Source organism: Bubalus kerabau, chromosome X, assembly GCF_029407905.1.
Source record: "Bubalus kerabau isolate K-KA32 ecotype Philippines breed swamp buffalo chromosome X, PCC_UOA_SB_1v2, whole genome shotgun sequence".
NCBI classification, from domain to species: Eukaryota; Metazoa; Chordata; class Mammalia; order Artiodactyla; family Bovidae; genus Bubalus; species Bubalus kerabau.
The window spans coordinates 84,815,161-84,835,984 of NC_073647.1; the positions used below are offsets into that span (position 1 = coordinate 84,815,161).

At 37.0% G+C, this 20,824-nt stretch overlaps 1 non-coding gene across 1 annotated transcript; it reads left to right on the forward strand.

Moving 5' to 3' along the window:
- The first annotated feature begins 20,114 nt into the window (after window positions 1–20,114).
- TRNAC-ACA (transfer RNA cysteine (anticodon ACA)) lies at window positions 20,115–20,186 on the forward strand. Its single transcript has one exon. It is a non-coding gene; the product is annotated as a tRNA-Cys (tRNA).
- Window positions 20,187–20,824: the final 638 nt, after the last annotated feature.

Genomic DNA, 20,824 nt, shown 5'->3' on the forward strand with positions numbered 1-20,824 from the left:
AGAAAAGATCCTGATGCTGGGAAAGATTGAAGGCAGGAGGAGAAGGGAACTAGAGAGTGAGATGATTGGATGGCATCACCGACTCAATAGGTATGAATCTGAGTAAACCCCAGGAGTTGGTGAAGGACAGGGAAGCCTGGCATGCTGCAGACCATGGGGTTGCAAAGAGTCAGACATGACTGAGCGACTGAACTACATCAACACTGTCACATATTTTACCTTTCTACAGTTGTCAGATTTAGCAAATAAAAATAAAGAATTTCCTGTATTTTATTTGGCAAACCTAACTTGACTAATAAGTTTAATGCTACAATACTTGTTTTTGGCCCCAAATGAAAAGACTTTTTGAAAATTGTCATATATGAGTTTGAGAATTGAAAACTAATAGATCATTCCTAATCCACCCTTAATGGACAGTGAAGAAATGATGAAGTTCATGAAAAGTAGTTTGAGAATAAACAATGCTTGAAACTTGTGTCATTCTAATTTTCCATACTCTTGGGAGAGTCAACTTCAGGCAGAAAAGGTATTTCCTTTTCTTTTTCTCAGATTGTTGAGTAAAATCTAGAGAACATGAGGTAACCATATGATAAACAATGTTTCATTTTGTACTAAGTGAATGTAGGTAGCAACTTAAATGTCTACCAACAAAGGAATGGATAAAGTAGTGGTATATATATACAGTTGAATATTACTCAGCCATAAAAAAAAGAATGGAATAATGCCATTTGCAGAAACTTGGATGGATGATGTAGAGATTGTCATACTGAGTGAACTAAGTCAGACAGAGAAAGACAAGTACTGTAAGACATCTTTTATCTGTGGAATATAAGCAAAGAGTACAAATGTAAGATAAGAGTTGCAAAACCAATACAATATTGTAAAGCAATTAGCCTCCAATTAAAATAAATAAATTTATACTAAAAAAAAAAAGAGTTCAACTTATCTACAAAGGAGAAAGTCAGTTACAAATGCAGAAAACAAACTTATAGTTACCAAAAGGGAAAGGTTGTGAGAAAAGAGAAATTGGGATTGACATACACACACTACATTACATAGATAACTATTAATAATAAGAACCTACTGTATAGCACAGGTAACTCTACTCAATACTGTGCAATGGCCTATGTTGGAAAATAATCTGAAAATTATATCTGGGTTGGGGAAATCCCCTGGAGAAGAAATGGCAATGCACTCCAATATTCTTGCTTGGAGAATTCCATGGACAGAGGAGCCTGGTGGGCTATAATCCAGGGGATAACAAAAATTCGGACACAACTGACAGACTAGCACACACACACACACACGTGTGTGTATAGATACATATAATTGAATCTCTTTGCTGTATATTTGAAACTAACACAACACTGTAAATCAATAATATTTCAACTGAAAAGAAACTTTCACTCTATCACTGCCTTTAGCAGAGCTAATTTTTAGGAGAAAAATATTTCACCTAAAAGTGCAGCAAGTTCCCTACATATGAACCTTCAAGTTGAAAACTTGCAAAGATGTGAACATGTGTTCTATCAATGTCAGGCATGAGTGAAACTGCAGCTTACACTTCATCTCCTACTGCTGATGATCCTTCAGCTCTACCATCTCCCACTCCTCTCCCTCCTCCAGTTAACTTTTCTTGCCTATTCACTTAATGCCAGCCCCTGTTTGTCATTTATTGTATTGTACTGCTATACTTTTCAAGGTACTATACTGTAAGACTTAAAATGTTTTCTTTGCTTTTTGTGTGTGTGTTTTTTTTTTTAAGTATTATTTGTGTGAAAAGAATTATAAACCTATTACAGTTCAGTACTATGTAGCTGATTGTGTTAGGTACCTAGGCTAACTTACAAACAAGCTCATTGATCTGTAGGGAACTTATTGTACAAGCAACTGATAACATTTTACAGAATAAGATTAACTTTCCAGAGGTATTTGAATTTTTAATTAAAGTTTGTTTATAGCACCAAGTTAAATCTTTAATGGAAGAGTTTAAATAAGGACATGGAAGAACCTGCCTGCCAATGCAGGAGACTTAAGAGACATGCGTTTGATCTTTGTGTTGGGAAGATCCCCTGGAGGAGGGCACAGCAATCCAATTCAGTATTCTTGCCTGAAGAATCCCATGGACAGAGGAGCCTGACAGGTTATATATAGTCCATAGGTTCACAAAGAGTTGGACATGATTGAAGTGACTTAGCATGCATGCATGCAGTAATAAGGTACAGAGATTTTTCACAGTACTCCTCAAATCATGAAAACACAGGTCTGTGATGATCCATGAACAAGATAACTCTTTATTTTGCGAGTACACAAACTTTAATTGAATGTCTCGTATATACACTTTTGTTCATCAAAATTGCATGTTTTAAGTCCTTTTGAGTTTAACAACCAATACAACATTTTTAAGCAAATAGTGGATGTAAAAATCATGAGCATAGATTTCATGATTTATGCTTATCCATCCTCTGGTAAATCAGGTAATGTCTAAACCAGTGGTTCTCAAATGCCAGTTCTCATCTACATACAAAAAGACAGGTGTCACAGTGAAATAAATATATAAACAATGAAGAGGATAATATAGTTTTTTTTTAAACTTGATATTTTGTAGTGTTGAAATATTATTTCTTATATTAACTCACAATATAAGCAAATAGCATTAGATACGTAATTATTTGGCAGAATGAAAAGTTAGCAGATTTGTAGACCTGTGTTGGTCAAATAATTTTTTCTTGCAGCTGAACAGTTTATGGAAATCTCTAAATCTGAGAACTACTCTTCTCAACAACTCTAAAGCAATTCATCAACATTGAAAATTTCATAAGTAGTAGTAGTAGGGGATGGGCATAGGTTGTTGAGTGGTAGAGAGCAGGCTGAAGAACTAGGGAAGGATAAATTTATTGAACTACCAAAATGGCCAACTGACTGAACTTTTGCCTCAGAAAAATGACTTTGGCTGCTACAATCACTGAAAGTTCCCTAAAGTGTCTGTCTTTGCACTTTAGTCCTGAAAGACAGATGAAGTTCTCATTCATAACTTGCATCATGAAAGCTAAAGGTAGATTTTCTCCTTGAGAAGAAGAAGGAAAAAAATTGATGCATAAGTTATAAGGGAGAAGGAAATAAACTGTATGGAGAAGGGGAAAGCAGAAATTCCCTTTATCTTTGTTTAAAGATGATTGAGAGAAAAGTGCATTTGGTTTTGACTAAATTGAAATGTCTTTTTCTATGTGCTAGGAAATTCAGATGCTTTAAAATAACCAGTCATTTCTATTGGGATTAACCTAGCTAGTTTTATTGGGACTAGCTCTTGTCATTGACTCACAACTTCCTCTGAATTAGGAGTTGAAATACATGCTAGTTTACGAATCTGAGGCTGATCACTACAGAATCATTCACCCTTCTTAGCAAATTCACCTTTGGGCAAATTTCCAGCTGTCATAGGATGGGACAGAGGAATGGTAGGAAGAAACGTGTTGACACTAAAGCCCACAGGACTCTCCAAGCCAGATGTCTGTTGTGAATGTCTTGCTAGGCCCACCCACACAACTGTTTATTTTTGGCAACAAATCTGGGCACTTGACTTCTATAGATTGATGCCAAACACCTGCCTGCAGCCAATTCAGACAGTTAGGCACAGAGGCAGAATAACCAGCCACTCTGTGAAAGTGCGTTTTCAGGAATGGTAGAAAGTAATCAATGGCAGAAAAATATACACATATCTGTGTGCACATGCATATGTATCCTTTTATAGTCAAATTCTTTGCCAGAATCCTTTCACTTCCCACTGATATATTAGCCTTAGACTACAAATCCCTTATTGGAGACACAGCACATTTATACTAAGATGTAAAAGACTAATAGCAGAGTCTTTCCCCAGGATAATTTTTCATAAGCAAAACCTGCTGAAACACTAAAAAAAGGAGAGGTTTTAGTCTGAGAAGAAAAAAAAAAGTGAATAAAAGGTAATAAAATTGTAGTAGGCACCCTTCAGCTAGTTTGCAAGGGTCAAGCTTAATGACCAAAATATGATTTAATAGTATCTGGAAGGAGAAAGAATCTAGCCCATAAACATGAAATATTATGGGATATATTCAATCTATTGTTAGCAATACTATGCATGCTCAGTTGCTTCACTTGTGTCCAACTCTTTGCAACTCCATGGACTGTAGTCCACCAGGCTCCTCTGTCCATGGGATTCTCCAGGCAAGAACACTGGTGTGGTTTGCCATTTCCTTCCCCAGAGGATCTTCCCAATCCAGGGATTAAACCCAGGTCTCCTGCATTGCAGGCAGCTTCTTTATCACTGAGCCATCTGGGAACCCCCGGTGGTATGGAACCAATACCATAATCTAAAATAATAATGATGCTTTTCTTACCACCTGGTATAAAAATAATTTAAGGCAGGAATAACAAAATTCCAATTCATATTTTATCATACTTCATATTTTGAAAAGTTCTTTAATATTTATTCTCTTATTTAAAGTGATTGGTAATGTCTCATTGCCAAAACGTGAGTGGAATTTTATTTATAAATGACAAAACCAAATTAATTTTTTGTCTGAGAATGTTTCTAAACCAAGCGACTTATGCAGTGTCCTTTCTTTTGAAACACTTGCATACATTCTGAACTCTTGTCAATGGTTTTAACCTGCAATCATAGACGATGCACTTGTTATTAAACTTGCTTGCAGCTAATACGAGTTTATCCTCTAGCATCAGATGCCAGATGTTTTTGGTGAGAAGAAAATTAATGGTCTAAATAATGAATCAGTTGAGGAGCAGTGACCATAATCCATCTGCTCTATAAGCCAAGGCCCTGAGTCAGGCTGGCTTCTGGCTACACAGAATTTTAATCAGTCGAAGAGTTAAGCAGAGGACCCATAGCCATTGTTTTGAGATGCCTCTGGGCACCCCCAAGCCACTCCTTCTATAGGCTAGTCTTTGTACAAGTAATGAATAGGCAAACAAATGGCAGGAGCCTAAGATAGAGCTATATAGAATGAGTAATTTGATCAACTGCCCCTTGTGTGCCCAAGGAGAGAATAACTAAATATGGACTGTGGGAGCCAAAGCCAAGCCTCCTTTATTTGGAAGAAATAATATTTCCTAAAAACACAATCCATTTTGGTGACAGCTAAATTATTTATTTATTGGGTTTCACCCAATTTATTTGTCATTGTTTTCTTTACTCCATTAGCATTCCTTCCCAGTCCACACATTGATATTTTATTGTGGTTTAATGTGAGGAATCAGTTTGTACCAAATACAATTCTTGTATGTACATAAATTTTCTGAGAGCTTGAGGCTTCAGCCTATATCTTCTTGTTTTTAATTTCCGTTTTTTCTGGGTACTTGAAAAACAAGTTATAAGGGAGTCAATGAATGACCTAATCAGGCACTTTCTCAAATGAAGGCATACGACCTGATTCATTCATTTTTAAAGCTCTGAACTAGCTTATTTCATAGGCTTTAAGGGATCACACAAGCAGCTTTGACACTTCGTACATCCTTTTATTTCTGCTTTTACCTTTCAACTATTTAGGTAGCAAATATATTGTATAGAATAAAATTTAAAAATTACAACCAAGATTTCTAGAGATTGCCAAAAATGATTGCCAAAATTCCAGAGGATAAAAATTAATTTAAATAATTTTCCTTTTGTGGAGTCATTGGCCAGAGGTATGCATACAAAATTAGTGATTGGGTTCACTACTTAATTGCCATGACAAAAACATGTCAAATAGGAAGCTGGGGCCCTGACTATGAGAATACAGATTAATTGATTTAATATCACATGATGTCCTTGAGTGGAAATGATTTCCCAGACACATGTCTAGAAGTCAGCAGTCATGTGAGTTTTTACTTTGAAAATTACAATTAATCATAAGGAAACATACTTTTTTCCAGATCTCTAGTCAACTTACCTCAAGTCAGCAAGAGTTCATTGAGCACCTTTTGTTTCTACAATCTGTCACAGTCTACACTGGTTGAAAGAGATTATTTTAAATAGGGCCAGGGATCAATCAATAGCCATTTATGTCTATGAGATGTGATTTTTCAAGGGTCTTAAACAGCAGCTACACAACATATTACCTAATCATTTTAGCCCTTAATTGTCTTCACTTTGCTATTTTCCTCTGGGAAGGACCCTACTTAGAAACCAATTGAAGAGGAAAAGTTAAAATTTTACATAACCTCCTTTTTATTATGCCTCTGTAACTCAGCTTGCCCCTTGTAAATTCTAGATCATGTAGATCACGTAGTCTCAGAAGTTGGGACTTGCAATACTAGGAACTGGAGTTTATCTCGCTCACCCTTGTCCTGCTCTTTGCAATCACTCGGACCCTGTAAACTTGCTTAAGCATGCCTGTCTATGTAAAGGTTAGGCATCCCCCTTCCCATTTTGACAACTGTTACCACGTGCATGAAACGCCTTAGTTTAAACAAGCCTATTAATAGCTAGTGTTGCCTACTATAGTCTGTCTATAAAAACTCTGTAATTCCTTCCTCCCAGGCTCAGAGCTTGGAGTGTTAACTCCTCTGGGCCCACCGGCATAATAAACCTGAGTACTCCAACTCTCCGAGTGTGGTGTTTGGTTTCTCAAGTACTGATTTCTGCAATACAATAACTCCTCATTATCAGATATCCCTTTAATAGGATTTAATTGAGAAACAGTATGAAATAAGAGCAACATGGATTAGGGAAAAGGAAGGAAAGCTCTGTAATAAATGAATAAATATTTAAATCAAAAGCTAAAAATCGTAAAAAAAAAAAAATTACTTCATTGTCTAGCACCGCTCTCAGGAACCACTGTATCTCACCTGTACCTCCTATACTCTGTTAAACTCAGAGAAATAGGGTCCTAGTGTAAATATCTCTCATACCCAGACTGACCCTTGGTTGGAACACTGTAGGTAAATCAGCAGTCTCCAGGGCTCCATAGAGGAAATGAGTATCCCTTGCTCCCTCCTTCGTTCTTGCCATCGCCTAAGGATTGCCTGGCTCTGAGATAAAAATGGCCAATTTTCCTCAGCACAACTTACTGCATGCCTGTGTGCACAACCATGTGCACACACACACAAACACAGATACCAACCACAACACTCACCAAAACGTTCCTGTTTATGATCAAGATCTGGAATGCCTCAGTGGGTCCTAGAAATGATCTGAGTTGAACTGGACCAAGTAAAGTAGACTAAAATCAATTTAGAAGTTGGTAAAAGTAAAGTGTCCCTAAAACAAATCCAATTTGCGTAATATTAAGCATGCAGGAATATGGAGCCACCACTTTCCACACACATAAAGTGTACCACCAAATAAATACTCTTTAGCACCAGATTTCACTTATTTAGCTACTTCTAGCACTTTAAAATTTTTCTCTTTAAAATCATTCTAAAATATCAGCAGTTTTGATCATTTTATAAACTGGTTAATATTTTTCCAGTTTGGTAAGTGAAAGGATAGAGAAAAGGAAAGGATTTAATAATATTGCTAGCAAAACCTGGATGCTATTTTGAGATGTGGAAAGGACAGTGTGACAAGAAGTGAGCTTAACTTCCTTTGTTCCTGAGACTGCTACTTTGGGCAGCTCTGCAATCAGAGCTCATTGTGACTGGACACCTAAGAAATAGAATGTTGTTTATTTTGAAATGCATATGTACAATTTTCTCAGAGAAATATAATCATGTATCTTTTGGTAGGAGGAGGAAGTATCAATAAAGACTGTTTTGATCATGATCATCCTCATCTAAGATGTTGAGTTTTTTAAATCAGGAGGTGTTTTGTTTAGGTCATGAAATGAGTTGCAACAATGGTATGAGTGACTTTTCTTTCTTAAAATTCAGTCTGAAGAGTCAAAGTAAAATGTTTTCCCAAAACTTTTAGTCTTCATATTTTGCTTAGTTTTATTTCATTTATTGTATGCATTATTCTGAGGAAGATTATGTTTGCTTACTTCTAAGTGAAAGAAAGAAACTTCTTTATTTTCTTGGTCTCCAAAATCACTGCAGATGGTGACTGCAGCCATGAAATTAACAGATGCTTGCTCCTTGGAAGAAAAGCAATGACAAACCTAAACAGCGTATTAAAAGGCAGAGACATTACTTTGCCCACAAAGGTCTGTATAGTCCAAGCTATGGTTTTTCCAGTAGTCATGTATGGATATGAGAGTTGGACCATAAAGAAGGCTGAGCAATGAAGAATTGATGCTTTTGAACTGTGGTGTTGGAGAAGATGCTTGAGAGTCCCTTGGACAGCAAGAAGATTGAACCAGTCCATCCTAAAGGAAATCAGTCCTGAATATTCATTGGAAGGATTGATGCTGAAGCTGAAACTCCAATATTTTGGCCACCTGATACAAAGAATGGACTCATTGGAAACGACCATGATGCTGGGAAAGATGGAAGGCAGGAGGAGAAGGGGACAACAGAGGACAAGATGGTTGGATGGCATCACTGACTCAATGGACATGAGATTGAGCAAGCTCTGGGAGATGGTGAAGCACAGGGAAGCCTGTTGTGCTGCAGTCCATAGGGTCACAAATAGTTGGATGCTACTGAGTGATTGAACAACAGAAAGTGAAAGAAAGACAAATTCTACAACATCTGAAGGAGTTTTGTTGTTGTTGTTGAGTGATTTCTTTATATATATATATATATATATATATATATATATATATATATATATGATATTATACAGGTTTTAATGCCATTCTCCCAAATTATCCCCCCTTCCCTCTCCCACAGAGCCCAAAAGACTGTTCTATACATCTGTGTCTCTTTTGCTGTCTTGCATACAGGGTTGTCGTTACCATCTTTCTAAATTCCATATACATGCGTTAGTATACTGTATTGGTGTTTTTCTTTCTGGCTTACTTCACTCTGTATGTTGAGTGATTTCTATCTCCATTCTCATATATATTAATACTTTCAAAATTTTAATTAAACTATTTTCCTCTTTTTAATCTTTTGTGCATATCATCTTCTGTTTAACACTAATTTTAATGCTTTGAAATTGAAATTTTCTGATTTGTCTCCTTATCTTGACTCTTCAGATTGTCTCCAATTTCAATTTTAATATGTTATCCTAAATATTTTTGTTTTCTTTTTAAATTAATAAATTTTAGTTTCCCTCAATTTATGTTGTGGATTTATTTGTGAGTTTTAAATTTGTTTCTGATCTGATAAATCAATTGTGAAATTGTAACTTGCAATCCTTAGGTGTCCTCCCCATCACCATGGCAAACAAGCTGATGAAAACAGAACACATCTGTATTTCTCAATCACTTTGACTTGAAGCTTTTATTTGGAAATCACATTTTATTTTAGGAGTTGTCTGTACTTTGGTAAATTTCAACAATGCTGAGTGATCTGACTATTAAAATTCAGAATGTAAGTTTAACCGGGGTCTATTTTTTAAACAACTTCCATTAAAATGGTATCTTTTGGATCACATTTGTTATTTGTTTACGCTTTTGATTTGGTATACTTTTATAAGCTTAATTTTGTTTTATAAAAAATCAATAACTGAATATAAATTTATGAAAACATATCCAATCCTAATGCCTCATTTTGGTCGTTGTACAAAAAAAAAAAAAAAGTTATTTTCCCACTTGATTTTTCTTATTTAAATTTAATGTGAATTCTAGAAGATAGAATACTAGTTTGTTTCTTTGTATCATTAAAAATCTAAAATAATATTATCAATAGAGAAAAAAGAAAGGATCAATTGCCTTAGAAAAATTTCTTATAGCAGTTCTTATAGAAGTCAATTTTCAAGGATCATGTAATTAGATTATCTCTTTTCATTCACACCCCCTATTTCAGGTACCCTTGAATACCAGCTCACCTCCTATAATATTTCAGGTACCTTTGAATATCAGCTCACCTCCTATAATATTAACACCTCTATAGATTTCTCAGCCTAAAGAATGAAAAGAAAATTTTTCTTACAGACATGCATTAACTATTTCAGACCTTGAGATCACCAGGAGGGCAATAAGGAGTCCTTTTGGCTTACTCTTATCTCCCCTTCAAAAGACCAGCTTTTTCTCACAAAAGGATCTTGTTCTGTTTCTCAGATAGTTCAACCATCGTCCTTGTTTCCTTGAGATGGTTGTTATTGAGCAACACATAATGAAGGGAGGATTTCTATGTCTACTTCCTTATGAAGAAGCCTAACCACTTGCCCCACCTTTCAGTGAATATCCCTTTTGGAGAAGTAGGATTACACTCAGTCCACTGACAGAGAAAGGGGGACATAGAGAAGTGGTTTGTGATTGGGCTAAGAATATGACCCTAAGATCCTAATCCTTTAGCCAGAGTTCTTTTGTTAAACTACATTGCCCAGTGATATAATTTTTGGAATTTGTTTTCCCTTTCTTTAGTTGTAAACTTTTCTACTAAGACTGAAACTCATCAGTAGCCCTCTGCATCTGAATTTTATTTGTTATCAAGTGACAATACTTCCCTAGTCTTCAAAGTTAACAACATCAGTGATGATTTTGTTTCAATTTTCTCTCTGGCCATCCAGCAGCCCTATCCTGCTCTAGTCTCACCCTACAACAGTACCAAACACTGAAACTGGTTGATTGTTTGTTTTTTTTTTTTTTTCCTTAGTATTTGCACACTGACAGCAGTATTGTGCCTCATACTGCAATAGCTTCCTAAGTGGCCTCTTTGGTCTAGACTCCTGCCTATTATAATGCAGCACTACAAACATGGCCAGAAATTTTATTTTTCTAAGGCATCGTTTTTAATCATATCCTTTATGTATAATCCCTGAATCTCTCCTCTTTACTTATGAGATAAAATCCAAATTTCTCATCTTGTATTCATGGCCTAATTTTAGAACACAACTTGCATAACAACCACTCATCACATATGACTACTACAGATTATTTGTAAAATCATTTACCATTTCTGGTTCCTCAAGTTCAGAGACTGCACTGTTTTTAACTTTAAAGTTCACACAGCACCTAACATAATGTATAATAGATATTTTAGAATGAATATATGAAATATATCTAAAGATTTTCACTTTGACTTACTATCTCATTATTTTCAAAATTGTTTATCAGAATGGTAAATTTTAAGGGTTCAAGTGATGTTTACATAAAGAAAGAAAATGAGTATATGGTAATTTTAAAAAAGGACCTGTGTTCCTCCAACTAATGTATTGTAGAAAATGTAGGAAATTCAGCTAAGTACCAAGCACAAAGAAGTACATAAAATTACTCAATCTTAACATTTTTGTGCCTAACCTTATAAACATTTTTCTTCAACTAGCAAGCAGTAACTTTGAGAGGAAAAAAAAAAAACAAAAACAAAAATCTCAGAAATCTCTCTTCTACTCTAACTCGAATTAATAGTCTCTTTCTATGGATTTTCTATTTTGTTATGACTTTTAGAAGAGTGAAGGGTCTCAGTTTGCAACTAGAAATATAATGAATATATTCTTGTATTTTACATACAAATTATCTACTACTTTTCTTGTCAGTGAAATAAATTGTATCTTAAGAGGAGAAAGGACAGAAAGTTGTAATTCCCCTTACTATTTCTGGTGCAATATATATACATACATATATATTTAAATATTTCAATCCTCCACAGGAAAAGAAAAATGGAAAAAAAAATCTCAAATTTCATATAAAGATTGACATTGGCAGGTTTCTCAGGTATGCCTCAAATGGACAGTAACATTTGTATTATATTCAGTTCAGTTCAGTTCAGTCACTCAGTCGTGTCTGACTCTTTGAGACCCCATGAATTGCAGCATGCCAGGCCTCCCTGTCCATCACCATCTACCGGAGTTCACTCAAAGTCACGTCCATCGAGTTGGTGATGTCATCCAGCCATCTCATCCTCTGTCGTCCCCTTTTCCTCCTGCCCCCAATCCCTCCCAGGATCAGAGTCTTTTCCAATGAGTCAACTCTTTGAATGAGGTGGCCAAACTACTGGAGTTTCAGCTTTAGCATCATTCCTTACAAAGAACACCCAGGTCTGATCTCCTTTAGAATAGACTGGTTGGATCTCCTTTCAGTCCAAGGGACTCTCAAGAGTCTTCTCCAACACCACAGTTCAAAAGCATCAATTCTTTGGCCCTCAGCTTTCTTCACAGTCCAACTCTCACATCCATACATGACCACTGGAAAAACCATAGCCTTGACTAGACGGTATCTCATTTTTAAAAAGAAGGAAGTTCAATTTTCCATGTGGGTGAAGAATGACAACTGTTACTGAAGTACAAGAAACAAAATGTATTGTATTGTTTCTTTAGTGCTACTTTATTTGAGCATTCCTTTCACTTGGTCTCCTTACATAAAAATAAATAAATAAATATTGCAACATTTTATTCTCCCAAGCAAGAAGGACTATTTAAGGAAAGTTTTCCCCTTCTATGTCACTCTCCCAGTAAACTTGTCAGACAACTGCAGTACAGAGGAAAGGGCAATGGGCTTGGAAACATGTTGTTCCTCTGCCTCTGGCTATATGAAGATATTCCACCTCTTCTTTTTTCCTATTTCAGGAAAGTAAGCTTTCTCCTCCTTCAAAATCCCAAAATAAAAAGTTAACATCAATTTACCTCATTTAATAAATGCTCTTTTATTTGTCTCATATTGAACTTCATTAGTATTAAGTTCCTTTAAGCCTTGGTTATATAAATGAACATCATTTCAAATCAATGCCACAGCTGTAATTCAAAGGTTATTACTGTCACAGGTAAATGAAAGGAACACAATAGTTTATAATATTAAAATATCTCATACTACTAAATTACAGGTTTATTTTTAGTAAGGAGGTACTCACTGTAGATATTGACAACTTTCAAAAACACTTTTTATCAAAGAATTTGCATCACATGTATTACATAAAAGGCAAGCATTTATTCACTGCAGTAGTAGGAAGGCTCACTTGCAAGTAGTGTGTGTGTCCTGGAGGTCTGTCCTTCAGATTTCAAGGCTGTCTTTTTCCCGTTTAACCAACAAAGAAAGCAACATTAATGTAAAAAGATGAATGGAAAGAAAAGTTCTGTGTTACAGTTGAACTACAAGAGGGTAATTCTTTCCATGCACTAGAAAACTGTTGCATTGAATATTTGTTTTTTTTTTAAAATAGTTATTTCCCATCTTAAGATGACCTGGGACTTGGATGATATTTTGTTGTATTGAGATATGTTTTAATGGTACTACACTGAAAGTCACTCAGTTATGTCCAACTCTCTGTGACCCAATGAACTATACAGTCCACGGAATTCTCCAGGCCAGAATACCGGAGTGGATACCTTTCCCTTCTCCAGGGGATCTTCCCAATCCAGGGATTGAACCCAGGTCTTCTGCATTGCAGGTGGATTCTTTCACAGCTGTGCCACAAGGCAAGACCATGTTTTAACGGTATTTCTTTTAAATGCTCTGTGCTCCATGAAGCCTTCCTATCAAATTGCAAATGTATCTCTCCTCAACTACTACCCATCCCTGAAATTTCTGTTAGAACATTACAAATTTAAACCTATGGTTAACTCAAGATTTATATTTAAGTCAAACCAAGAAGAACTGAGAAAATGTTCTCACAATCTGGACACTTCCTGGACCACATGGTGTAAGCGATTGGGAACAAACACATTAAAATACATATTGCATAAGCATATTCATACTTGATGAGCACACATATGGCTGACCAAATTAAATCCTTCCTCCTGTCAAACTCCAAAATCCTTTTAAAAACTGACCCTTCTCCAAGGGATCTTCCCTACCCAGGTATTGAACCTGAGTCTTTTATGTCTCCTGCATTGGCAGATGAGTTCTTTAGCACTAGCGCCACCCGGAAAGCCCCAAACTGACTCTACAATGCAATAAAGATTCTGGTTTCTGCACACTGGGTAAACTTGTTGGCCTATAAATACAATAGATGGTGGTATGTGTTCAATTCTGTTGAAAGTCTTTGAGAAAAAGACCAAATGCTGAGTTCCTGTTTCTTGTATTTTGAAATAAAGGGTATAGTGGTGGTGGTGGTGGTTTAGTCGTTTAGTCTTGTCTGACTCTTTCAGCCCCATGGACTGTAGCCCACTAAGCTCCTCTGCCCATGGGATTTCCCAGGCAAGAATACTGGAATGGGTAGCCATTTCCTTCTCCAGGGGATCTTCCTGACTCAGGGATCAAACCAGTATCTCCTGTGTTGCACAGTCTTCTGCATTGCAGGCAGATTCTTTACCAACTGTGTCACTAGGGAAGCCCATAAAGGGTATAGGTGAAAAAGGAATTCATAGGGCCTGGACTCCATCTTAGGCCTGTACATGCTGATCGTGCTTGGCCACCTTTCCAATGACTCTGAACTCTGTGTTTATTGCCTATGAAAACAATAACAGAAGGATAAGACCCCCTCCAGACTGGGGAACCTTGAAGATCATATCTAGGTTACTCATCGCCTAAGAGAAAACATGCACTAATCACCCCTTCCTCCAGACAGGCCATAAATTTTTCTGTATCTATCGGAGTGTAACCTCAGGTTTATTGATTATTGGCTAATTGTTTGACTGTTTGAGCGCATGAGCACATAGCACGTGAATGACAGGGTTACTGGGATTGCATTTTCCTTGGTTTATGTAAGTCTCAAGGAATTTGGAGTGGTGGGTTAAGACACGAACACATAGGGTATAAAAGATTTTCACAAATGCTGGTCAGGGTCCTTGGCTAAGAGGAGACTCTGCCTTGGGCCCACCGGTGTAATAAACTGCACTCCACTATCTGCATTGTCCTTCTGACTGAGTTTGTTTCCCGGAACACATGGCTACAGCATAGGTTTCAATTTCTATTTTGATGGACACTGGAAGGCATGTTGGGTGAAAGAAGCTTCAAAGTTATCTTTTTTTTTTTTTTTTTTTTTTTTTAGTCTAAATGATCTAGAGCAAAGTAGAGCTGTCTGTTAATATCACCCAGCATACTTAGCTGCTATGTTACCCTTGTGAGTCAAACTTCAGTGTAAATAACTTTACCCAGAAGCAAATATTTGGCTGTGTCCCACATCTGTCAGTGAAGCATTTGTATCCAGTCTAAACACAAGCCTGTAAAGGGTAGTGGCAGCACACATGAAGCTTACCAAATTCTGTTATTTTGGAAGCCTAGTTTTTGTTTTGAAATAAACAACTGAAAGGAAAAAGCAGACATTTGGCATTTCAGTCTGTATGTTGTTTTTCTTATTTTTGATCTGCCAAGCAACCAGAAATACTCTTGTGTTAGTTGTCTTCACTGGTGAAAACCAAGCCATTGTATGGGCTTCCCTGATGGCTCAGCAGGTAAAGAATCTCCTGCAATGCAGGAGACAAAGGAGATGTAGATTCATCCCCTGGGGTGGGAAAATCCCCTGGAGAAAGAAATGGCAACCCACTTCAGTATTCTTGCCTGAAAAATCCCATGGACAGAGGAGCCTGGTGGGCTACAGTACATGGGATTGCAGAGAATTGGGCACGACTGAAGTGACTTAGCACACAAGCCATTGTATAGCAAAGTAAACTGCGTGGAAGGATCCTCTGTCTCTCTCACACACACATGCACACATACATTGAAATGTAGTGTTGTAGGTGACTTGCCTTGGGTGACAATTTTTTTAGGAGGGAGGATTGGGGGTTTAACTAAATTTTCAGAACCTGAAAGTCTAAAGCTCTGCTAATTCTTTTTATTTTATTGTTTTGTTAAAAGTAGAGTTATCTATATGCTACTTTCAGAATCTTGCAGTTTTCTTTTCTGGTTCTCTGTGCTAGGTGATGTAGGGAAATGTGGTATTTTGAAATAATATCTCAGAAGTATCTACAAATCTAATGTACATTTTAAAATTACAGCACAAAAACATTTTCTGATGTCAAAAATGGTCCACATGAGGGAGAGTCAAAAAATTTAGTATTCAAATATGTTGTTTTATGAGAAAGAAACAAATAAGCATATAAAAGCTAATATTCAGGGCTCGTATTTCCCCACCACCCCCAGGTAGCAACGAAAACAATGTGTTTCCGACTTGAGAAAGTCATCTCTGTCTTAGCAACCCATTGCCTTTTAAAGTGAAAATAGGTGCTCAATGATGGCCCTGAGTTTTGCCCTGGCTCAAAAATGGTTATTTTAATAAGCAGGTACTACATATAAAGCTCTTAGGATATTTTTGGTCAACCCACCCATCTGTTTTGGAGTAGGAAATGACAACTCACTCCTGTAATCTTGCCTGGAAAATTCCGTAGACAGAAGAGCCTGGTGGGCTAGTTCATGGGGTCACAAAGAGTCAGACATGACTCTGGGGCATGCATGCATGCCCATCTCTTTATATGATTTACACAATTTAATATACATTTAAATAAGTCTAATTTACCTGATCAAATAAATAGCAAACCATGATTTGTTCTTAGGGATGTCTGACTTTAAATGCTAACTATTATTCTTTAGTGGTATAGGTATGTAATGCTCCCTTTGTCATACTAAGTATATGAGCTTTATATACTAGGCTAAGCATTTTAATACTTCTTCAAACAGCCCAGTAAAGTGCCTGGTACAAAATATGCAGTCCTTAAATGTTAAAATGTAACTAGTAAAATTCATAAGTAAATAATGCTGCTGCTGCTGCTAAGTCGCTTCAGTCGTGTCCGACTCTGTGCGACCCCATAGATGGCAGCTCACCATCTTGGCAAGAATACTGAAGTGGGTTGCCATTTCCTTCTCCAATAAGTAAATAATAGAACCCTTTTAAAAAAAGAGTTTACACTTTAATGGGGGCATAAATCAAGCTAGTAAAATTTTACATTGTATAGAATTTAAATCAATAGTTCATGATAGCAATAGAGATGCGATAAGGCAGTGCATAACTCATTATATAGACAATATTTCTTTAAAAGAGGGAGTATTTAAAAGTGAACAAGCTATAAGTATTCAAAGAGTAAGTGGAATTTGGTATTTTCTTGAGTGATGTATAGAATTTACATAGGGAAGAGAAAAAGACATTTCAGATGGTTAAAATTACATCAGCAAAGGGAGAGAAGCTGAGGTGTTAAAAATATTGCTATGATCATTACATTTTTAGGATTTGGGATTCTCTTCTAAAATGTGTGATTCATTTATAGCAGATATAGTAACCACTGGATGAATATACTCTTCAGTTCATTTATGAGATTGATGGAAAATAAAAGGAATACCAGCGTACTGGTCAGAAGAACTTCACTAAGTGTTTTGCATATACATAGTATTCTACTAAGAATCCAAGAAAATTGAACTACATTCATCTGAAAGTGAAAGCTTTTCATTACTAAATTTGGGATATAAGCAGATAAATTGTGTTTATACATCTTGAAAAGCAGAGTTTAATATGCTATGAGTATGCATGTTTTATGTGTGTATGACATATATTTACCTTAAGAGAGAAGGAGGGGTATAGCAGATAAATTGAAGTAATGGGTCACTTCTCTTTTATTTCTAACAAAAATTATGGAAGCTACTGTAAACGAAGGAAGGATCAGAGAACATGAAGCAGAGAAGCAGCCATTTAGCTTATCCCCAAGCACAATTATCTGTACAGTTAATACGCTCATAAACAAAGCATTCGTGTATGTCAGTTGCTTTTGCTAATCATTGTTGTGCTGTTAGATGATTCAGGTAAATTACTGTAGAGATGTTGTTGCTGTTGTTCAGTCACTCAGTGTGCCTAACTCTTTGTGACCCTATGGAATGCAGCACACCGGGCTTCCCAGTCCTTCGCCATCACCCAGAGCTTGCTCATACTCATGTCCATTGAGTCAGTGATGCCATCCAACCATCTCATCCCTTGATTTCCTCTTCTCCTTCTGCCCTCAATCTTTCCCAGCATCAGGTACTTTTCCAATGAGTCAGCTATTTCTATCATGTGACCGAAATACTGGAGTTTCAGCTTCAGCATCGGTCCTTCCAATGAGTATTCAGGGTTGATTTTCCTTAATATTGACTGGTTTGATCTCCTTGCTGTCCAAGGGACTCTCAGGAGTCCTCCAGCACCAAAATTCAAAGGCATCAATTCCTCAGTGCTTGGCTTCCTTACGGTCCAGCGCTAATAAATGTTCAATACCACTGGGAAGACCATAGCCTTGAGTATATGGACTTTTGTCATCAGAGTAATGTCTTTGCTACTCAACACACAGTCTAGGTTTGTCATAGCTTTCCTTCCAAGAAGCAAACGTCTTCTGATTTTGTGGCTGTAATCATAATCACTATCTGCAGTGATTTTAAAGCCCAAGAAGAGGAAACCTGTCAGTACTTCCACATTTTTCCCCCTCTATTTGCCATGAAGTAATGGGGCCAGATGCCATGATTTTAGTTTTTTAATATTTAGTTTTAAACCAGCTCTTTCATTTTCCTCCTTCATCCTCATCAAGAGACTCCTTATTTCCTCTTCACTTTCTGCCATTAGAGTGCTATCATCCACATATCTGAAGTTGCTGAAGTTTCTCCCACCTATCTTGATTCCAGCTTGTAAATCATCCAGCCCGGCATATCTCATGATGTGGTCAGCATATAGTTTAAACAAACAGGGTGACAGAAGACAACCCTGTCCTACTCCTTTCTCAATCTTGAACGAATCAATCATTCCATACAGGATTCTAACTGTTGCTTCTTGACTGGCATACAGATTTCTCAGGAGACAGGTAAGACAATCTGGTATTCCCATCTCTTTAAGAGCTTTCCACCGTTTATTGTGATCCACATGATCAAAGCCTTTGGTATAGTCAATGAAACAGAGGTGGATATTTTTCTGGAATTCTCTAGCTTTCTCTATGATCCAGTGAATGTTGGCAATTTGATCTCTTGTTCTTCCTTTTCTAAACCAAGCTTGGACATCTGGAAGTTCTTGGTTCGCATAATGCTGAAGCCTAGTGTGCAAGATTTTAAGCATTACCTTACTAGCATGGGGAATGAGTGCAATTGTCTAATGGTTAGCACATTCTTTAGTACTCCCCTTTTAGGGACTTGGGATGAGGATTGATCTTTTCCAGTCCTGTGGCCACTACTGGGTCTTCCAGATTTGCTGACATATTGAATGCAACACCTCGATGTCATCATCCTTTAGGGTTTTAAGTAGTTCTACTGGAATTCCATCACACTCACTAGCTTTATTAACAGTAGAGCTTCCTAAGGCCCACTTGACTTCATGCTCCAGAATGTCTGGCTCTGGGTGGCTGACTACCCCATCATAGTAATCCAGTTTATTTGGATCTTTTTTGTACAGTTTTTGCATGTATTCTTTCTGTCTCTTCTTGATCTCGTCAGCATCCACTAGGTCTCTATCATTTATGTCCTTTATTGTGTCCACCTTTGGGAAAAATGTTCCCTTGATATCTCCAATTTTCCTAAAGAGATCTCTAGTCTTTTCCCTTCTGCTGTTTTCTTCTAGTTTTATACACTGTTCATTGAAGAAGACCTTCTTGTCTCTCCATGTGGTTCTTTGGAAATCTGCATTTAGTTGGATACATCTTTTCCTTTCTCCCTTGTTTTTCACTTTTCTTCTTTCTTTAGCTATTTGTAAGGCCTCCTCAGATAACCACTTTCCCTTCTTGCTGTTCTTTCTCTTTGGTATGATTTTGTTCACTGCCTCCTGTACATTATGAACTTCTGTCCATAGTTCTTCAGGTACTAATCCCAGGTACTAATCCCTTCAATCTATTAATTACCTACCCTGCATATTCATGGGGGATTTGATTTAAGTTGTTTTCTGGCCTAGTGGTTTTTCCCATTTTCTTTAGTTTAAGCTTGAATTTTGCTGTGAGAAACTGAACATCTGAGCCTCAGTCAACTCCAGGTCTTATTTTTGCTGACTGTATGCAGTTTCTCCATCTTTGGCTACAAAGAATGCAATCAATTTGATTTTGGCATTGGCCATTTGGTGATGTCCATGTGTAAAGTCATCGCTTGTGTCATTGAAAAAAGGTATTTGCTATGACCAATGCATTCTCTTGGCAGAATTCAGTTAGCCTTTGCTCTACTTCATTTTGTTCTCCAAGGCCAAACTTGCCTGTGAACTCCATGTATCCCTTGAATTCCTACTTTTGCATTTCAACCCCCAATGATGAATGGAACATCTTTTTTTTTTTTTTTTTTTAGTGTTAGTTCTAGGCTTCCCTGGTGGCTCAGATGGTAAAGCGTCTGCCTACAATGCGGGAGACCCAGGTTCAATCCCTGGGTTGGGAAGATCCTCTGAAGAAGGAAATGGCAACCCACTCCAGTACTCTTGTCTGGAAAATCCCATGGACAGAGGAGCATGATAGGCTACAGTCCATGGGGTCACAAAGAGTTGGACACGACTAAGTGACTTCACTTCACTTCACTTCACTTCACTTCTAGAAGGTCTTCTAGGTCTTCATGGAACTGATCAACTTCAGCTTCTTTGGCATCAGTGGTAGGGGCATAGACTTGGATTACTGTGATGTTGAAGGGTTTGCCTTGGAAATGAATTAAGATCATTCTGTCATTTTTGAGGTTGCACCCAAGTGCTGCATTTTAGACTATTTTGTTGATTATGAGCCTATTGCATATATTATATGGGATTCTTTTCCATGATAGTAGATATAATGGTCATCTGAATTAAATCCATCCGTTACTATCCATTTTTGTTCACTGATTCCTAAGATGTCGATGTTTATTCTTACCATCTCCTGCTTAACCACGTCCAATTTACCTTGATTCATTGACCTAACATTCCTTCCAGGTTCCTATGCAATACTGTTCTTGGCAGCATTGGATTTTACTTTCATCACCAGACACATCCACAACTGAGCATCATCTCCGCTTTGGCCCAGCCACTTAATTCTTTCTGGGGCTCTTAGTAG